The 7,305-nt window shown below is 49.5% G+C and overlaps 1 long non-coding RNA gene across 1 annotated transcript; it reads left to right on the forward strand.

Annotated features, from left to right (window-relative positions):
* The first annotated feature begins 1,414 nt into the window (after window positions 1–1,414).
* Window positions 1,415–5,884, forward strand: LOC129387785 (uncharacterized). Its single transcript, XR_008614965.1, has 2 exons — window positions 1,415–1,523; window positions 5,601–5,884. It is a non-coding gene; the product is annotated as an uncharacterized lncRNA (long non-coding RNA).
* The last annotated feature ends 1,421 nt before the right edge of the window (window positions 5,885–7,305 follow it).

A 7,305-nucleotide genomic window follows, 5' to 3' on the forward strand; every position in this document is an offset into this window, starting at 1 on the left:
AGCATGCCCTGTAGCGCGCATGAGAAACACAGGAACGATCTGCAGACGCGTAAGAAGCGAGCAGCTAATATTGTGCACCTGGCGTTGTGTGCTGTGCCGGGACATGAAAGAATGCCATCGCTCATCCACAAGCGGCACAGCGACAGTATGGAGCCCTTAGAAGAGGTGGGAGAACTCAAGCTTCTGAAGGTGCTACAAGAGTACCCGTTCTTGCCCGTAAAGTTCTTAAGAGAAGGCATTAAATTAGAGGAACTCCATCCGGTTTGTCACTGCCTTTCCACTGCTTCTAGGGCCCTTTATGCTTGCATTACATTACATTACTTACATTACATTACTTATACAACAATTATTTTGTCATATTATTTACACGGCGGGCGAGGTAAAATTAAAAAAAAAGTTGTATTTTATATAGTGCAGAAGGCGTGCTTTACGGCGATCTCGGCTGGGCGCACCGTTTGTTAAATAATGTACTGTGCAGAAGAAGCTCATAGAGCGATAGGTGAGCACGTGATTGGTATGAATTATTTTTTTACACGTGTCCAGTTTCAATGGTAGTACAATCGGTTGCCTGGAGCGAAAACGAAACCGGCAATGATGGCTGCTGCATTCCTTCGGGAGCCCTCGCCACGGAGCGCGATTTTCAAGATCACCGGATAGTTCAGCTTCGGGCAAGTATGCGGAAACATCAGCTGGCAAGTCAAGCTGTTCAAGAAGGATCAAGGAGAAACGGGTTGCTCAAGTGGTGAAACGATAAAGTCTTTTTCATGATATCTATAGTTAAGGAAACGCGCTATCGTATTGTTTTCAGTACAAGTGACCACTTTCCACAAGCGATGCAAGTATAGATTTCAGAGAGAGAGAAGGGAAGGAGGAAAGGCAGGGAGGTTAACCAGACTGAGTCCCGTTTGCTACCCTACACGTGGGGAGGGGAATGGGGAGTGAAAGAGAGAGAGAGAGAGAGAACTTAAGTGTAGGATGTCTATAGTCGGGCACTCAAGATTGCAGAATATACGGTGCGCAAAGGTGGCAATAAACTCTGTGCAGTCGTATATAAGTCCTTCACTTCACTCTCTCCACGCTGCATGCGTCGTCCCCTGCACAGGTACAAGCTGACGCACGCCACCTCACAAAGCCAATGTTCCAATCGGCGCTCTCGCAACTGCTCGCGCTAGCCTTGCTCGTGCGACCGCGACTGCCTCGTCCCCTCGCGACAGCACTTTTGTATAGTCGCTCCCGTTCGTATTCAGTAATCCACCGTTATACAGCGCATGCACGCGCAGTTGCGCAAGCTGATCAATTCTTGCGTCCGCGCCCGCAGAATTTGAACATGCGCACAGCGTTTAAACAAGCCCTCTTCGTTCCCCCCCTCCCCCCCATTTTTTTTCTTTCTGAGTACGCCTGCGCACGCGTGTTTGCTTGCTTGCTCAAGAGGCGACTCGGGCTTCGTGTCGTCCGGGGCCCGTCTTCTGCGTCCCATCTCTGCGGCGGGTCGGGTTCTATATACGGTGCAGCACAGCGTCAACGTACGTAATCGCGGCCGCCGATTTCGTAGACTGCAGCAGCTTCCTCGTACCTCCCCTATGCTCTCCTATTTGCCGATCGCGTCACTTCGGGTTACGTGGCCCTCCGCGGTCGCGTGGCGACGCTCACGGTCTGCCGACGCACCGAGACCGTATGTACAGACAGACGCGGGCGCAGCGCAGCGGGGTGTGATAGCCTGCCTTGTCGCGGCGCTCGGTGTTACCTTTTTTCCCGCTGCATCGCGACCCCGAGCAGTGAGAGGCCGATACGGAGGAAAGGAAACAACGTCGCCTCGAGCCTCGTTGCCCCGCTGGCGAGAGCCGTTCGAGGCGCGCTTCGCCCATCGCGCGTTGGAGGATGTGCGCCGACCAAAAGTCCCACTTTTTCTCGGCCACCCCGTTCACGACACCTCTCGCTGCGTCGGCGGGTCCGGGCGCCCCGCTGAGGCCGATGATCCTCTCCCCTCTGTCGGACACGATCCTTTCTTGCGTTTTGTCCCGGCAGGTGCCTCTTGGTCTCTGACCCGCGCCGTGCCACCAGCGGCACGTTTTCCTTTCTTTTTTTTTCGGCAGCAGGGTTAAGCGGACGCAGTGCAGATAAGAAACAAAACGCGATCCGCGGTGCAGTGCAGTGAGATCGTGCGCCGAGATCGCTGTGCACCGCGGAACGGACTAGCGTTGCGTTTATGTAATGTTCGGAGAAGAGACGCCTGCGGCTGGCCGTGTGTGCGCACCGAGCGCCGAGTGTCATGTATCTTTTTTTTTTATTTATTATTTTGCGTTAATTGTGACATAATGTGCTGCTGTGTTTGAAGGCGATGACGTCTCCAGCCGAGATCTACTGCATGCTTTTTTCCGAAGCTATCGAAAATTTAAAAAGGGAAACCGTTCTATAGGCTTTAAGCATGCCCATTCGTCTGTCCGCAAGCCCGTGCAAGGAAACTTCAGCGGACGTAAGACGTTGTGTGCAGCGCCTTTAGCTGCGTCTTAGCGAGAGGTATAAGCTTAGCAACGAACTGTATAGCGACGTTCTATACCGACTAGTACCGTACGCATTCACGCGTATCCTTTACAGCAGCTCCGAAATTTTATTCCTGTAACAAAAACTTATATCCGCTCTTATTTCCCACAATATATATAATAGCCTAGAAATGCCCAAATTCTAAAGGAAACCCAAGAAAATGTAATTTCTTCTCCTATAATGCTCATCGGACATTCTATATTGTTGCACCTTTATGATGACCTGCTATTTGTCGTGTTTACGTTGTGCAGCCCTCTGAAGGCGTGTAATCTGCTGACTCTGTTTCTATACCCGCTGCAACCGGCGAGCTGAGAGCTCATGATTGCTGTACCTTGCCATGCCTTGCCACTTCTATTTCATATATAGTCGAAAGCTGGCGGCTTCAGACACTGCCAAAATGTCGATTTTAAAAATAAATCATCCTGTTTTTATCGGACGCAGGCATCTATACGCGGTTACATAGGCCATCGTGCTTGTACTGCAAAGATGCGAGCGCTGCGGGCTCTTTTTTTTTTTTGTAGCTTTCTTTTCTTTTCTCTTTTGCACTTAATGTAACGTCAAAGACGGGCGTTAATGCTTCTGTCATCGGGGCAGTGTATATAAAGCGAAAGCTTCACTCGGTTGCAGTGGCTACATGTTCCGCATACTGTCGACCAGATGGATCGCACACCCACGTGCGCGATTTATTCGCCGAAAGGAATGAAAGAAAAACGCAGAAATCTTTCAAGCTTGTCAAGCTTCGTTTCGCTTCCTTTCGTTCCGTTGCCGTAATGTTGTGCTTGACTCTTGCGGGATTTCCGAAAACAAGTGCTATAGTAAAGAAGTGCAATCCGGTCGATGCTCCAGTACGAGTGGGCGCCATATTGAATTAGTATTCGATACTAACAGTGGCTCAGTGCGAATTCCTTCGTTCTAGGAATCTTGAAATTCCAAGCAATTAGCTTTCGAGATAACGAGCGCCTGGTGGTGTATGTATATATATATGCTTTCACGCGCCCAGTGCGCAAGCGGTGCTGAAAGAACCTCTCACCCATAGCGCGTCCGATAGACTCACTTTGCTTGCGTGGTCGGCTACTGGGGAGCGTTTGAATAAATTGCGCATACATCATTGATTTCTCGGTGGCCGACACTGGCAGGCGATTCACTGGCACTGCGCCAGTAGACGCAATGGCACCGCATTCACAGAGGAGCCTGAGCCGCCACGTGGACGCGGCGAATAGAAATGTATGTACCACACGTGTCCATTATTCTGCAACTTGAGCTGTCATGGCGACCGTGAACCGCGGAGCAAGAGCCTTGGGCGTCTATACGAACGTCCCGTATTGATCGTTGAGCATCGGGGTACTTATTTGCACAGAGTAGGAACCACCAACTGAGACGTTCGGGCCATTTTGCGGTACCTGCGCTTAACGCGACACTAGTGGTTGGCTGATGCCAAGGGCGCTGCTATAATGGTAACCTTATATTCGTTGCAAGCACGCTGTATTGTGAACACGTAAAAGCTCAATCTGTCCTGCCGTCGACTCAGTTTTCGAAAAAGAAAAATCGATACAATTGTACACCAGTGCTGTCGAAGGGCGGACCCGAGATTGCGAAGAAAAAGAAAGAAAGAAAGAAAGAAAGAAAGGAGGAAAGAAAGAAAGAAAGAAAGAAAGAAAGAAAGAAAGAAAGAAAGAAAGAAAGAAAGAAAGAAAAAGGGAACATTCTTCACAGACGTATTCCAGTCTGACAACTGATACATAAAAGACAGCAAAGTTGTAGAAGCGACTTCTCACACTCATCGGAAGTGTTATATCACGGGCCTGCTCGCTGGCTCACGGTCTCGATCAAACGCAGCAACTGCTTCGTGGGTTCTGTAGCGCGGTGGTGGCTGTGACGCAGGCTGCATTGCAGCACTATACGGTGTCACCTGTGCAAGCGCACAAACTCCTGGCTGACCTCCAGCGTGGAGTCAGTACACAACGCAAGTGAGAAACAAATATTATACGTGTTTCTGGTTAACAAAAGCCGTGCTTATTAGTTGTCTATTCGAATGAGACGTATGCAAGGTAACTTCGGTTTTATAATCACTGATCATTATACCTCTCAAAGCAAATTCTCGGATGCGGCACACGTTGCGTCGCATTTATTTATTTTATTTATTTACGAATCACTGCAGGCCCAGGCCCATGTGGGGCCAAGCAGGTGGGGTCAAATTACAAAAAATAATCATGCAAGCATTCAGAAGAAAGCAAACAAAACCCTCAGATGTCTGCTGCGAAATTAAAATTTACATGTGATGCCGTCCGGCGTGGTTTTTTTGGCGTTGCGCTGCTAAGCACGAGGTCGCGGGATCAAATACAGGCCGCGGCGGCCGAATTCCCATGGGGGCGAAATGCAAGAGCGCCCGTGTACCGTGCATTGGGTGCACGTTAAAGAACCCCAAGTGGTTAAAAATAGTCCACAGCCCCTCACTACGGCGTGCCTCGTGGTTCGTGGTTTTGACGCCTAAAACCACATAAAATAAAAAAGGCCTCCAATTCAAGCTGTGAAGGTGGCTGGCCAGCGAAGCTGTATTATCACCTGATCCGATAGACCAATGTGACGTAACCTTGTGCAGGGTCATGTCGAGCCTGAGCGCGACGCCGTCGTGCATATGGGCGTTTCATGCTGTTCCTTTCGTCGCTCATCGTATTCGTGCTGCTATTAAGGCGTTCTAACTGTGCGTAGCTTGTTTTGGCAAGGAACCACTGCGTCATGCCTAGATTCAGCTCGACGTCGTTGTACATATTGACGTTGCCGTTCCGGTCGCCGCTCATCGTGTTCATGCTGCTCCTCGGGAGTCCTAACTATGCGTGGCCTTTCCACAGCGCCACAACAACACAAATTAAATCAATTGCTAGGTGGGTTTTTCTTTTACATATGAAAGTGTAGTGACGTCACTCCCTGCTTCGTATGCTACAGTTGCCGCTTCCCTGCAAGTGGAGCTTATGCAACCGTAATCTTTACGGGGAGACGCTTGCGGCGAATGCAATGCGCAAAGGCGAGCTTTCTGGTTCTTTCTTTCTTTTCCCTGCAAGGCTGGCGCCGCCGCTGCCGCAGATGCGTGGAGGCGAGCGCCATCTGGTGGTGGTGGTGCAAGAAACCCAGCGGCACACGCGGCGCACGCCTTCCGCTGCGAGTGGTTGCATGGTCTGTCGACGGAGACGAAGAAACCCCGGGATCCTAGTCATAAACAGCTTCGCTATAAAATTACATTTTTGTATCGACCACGCCATTACACGGCGGCCTTCATCGCTGCACTAAAACCGTTGCGAAAATGTCCTTAACAGCTTCGCTGCAATAAATTAGATTAAATAATGCGTGCGTGTGTGGGGATTTTCTCCTTTCACCCTTGTCGTCTGACGGAAGAATAGGACAGACCCAGCCTCTCCAGTTAACATGAAAGTGTCTCTCAATATGATTCGACTCGAATACGAGCATTCAGTGGCAATGAAAATCATCTGCGGGCAAGCACTCAAAATAGAAAGAAAGGCAATAGATGGTGGCATTGTGGTGATGATGACGTGTCCTTTATTTAGGTACTCAGCGCATGCGTGGCCTAATCGCGCCAAAGTCGTGAGGCTCGTCTCCCTCGTGTGCTTCGAAGGAGGTAATTCGTATTCGACGTGCGCCTTGCCACGGCGTCTCGTCTCGACAGGCACTTGAGTGATGTCCGAGGAAAACGACGTGAAACGGGCGACGCGTTTACGCTCCTTGTGAATCTGACGCGTGAAAACAGCGTCCGCTCCTCTTGTTTTTGCTTGGTTCCCCGGACTTAGACTATTGCGTGTTTCGTCACAAGTCCGGTTTGTTGGGAAGGCAAGCTGCTCCGCACCACGAAGATAGTTCTGGCGCATTTTGCGAGATATACGGTCGCTATAGCAACGTTCGCTAGCAATTTGTAATTATGCCACTCTCTTTATTAAACTCGCCTTATACATTCGTATTCACGTATGCAAACAAAAATATTTATTTTTCTAGACACGGTTCAAGTCAGACTTTGAAGAAATAGCTCGCCGAAAAGCCGCGAAAGATTATGTATATATATTTATTTTTTAAAGTTCGCTAAACATAATATTACGGCCGTACTGCAACATAGATCTCAGGCATAAAATGGAGGTGGCAAAACACATATAGGGCATAGCATATGTGTTTAATTATGGTTACTATTCGAATAATAACTCGCGCATAGTCAATAAATTTTTAAATTGCATCTTAGGGGGCTCTGCGCCAGCGCGCACGCACACACGCACGCACGCACGCACGTACACCACGCGCGCGCGCGCACCCACACACGCACACGCACAAACACACACACACACACACACCCACACACACACACGTACGAAGAATCACGATCGCACCACGCATCACGTACCGATCTAGATCTTGGGTGTTAAAATCGAATGTAAGACAGTCTCCTGATAAGATCACTCCACTGATAGCCTCGTTCAGTATACAGACATTACGGACACAGGGCGCTCGTAGAACGTCGCGCGACGTAAAGCCGCGGAACTATTAGGCCACATCTTCAAGAAGAGCTGTGAACACGAGGGCCCGTATTCGCGGAAAAGTTCAAGCGCTGATACTTTTTACAAGAGGAGGGACGAGGCTATCGTATTGTTGAACATATTTTTATGGAAGGCGATGGGGCAATACAATATAACGCTTCCGCATATTGTAATAACCTTGCGAACTCCACCCCAAATGCACATGAAAACGTGAGAGCGCTTGATTTATCCG

The sequence above is a fragment of the Dermacentor andersoni genome, chromosome 2 (assembly GCF_023375885.2).
Source record: "Dermacentor andersoni chromosome 2, qqDerAnde1_hic_scaffold, whole genome shotgun sequence".
NCBI lineage: Eukaryota > Metazoa > Arthropoda > Arachnida > Ixodida > Ixodidae > Dermacentor > Dermacentor andersoni.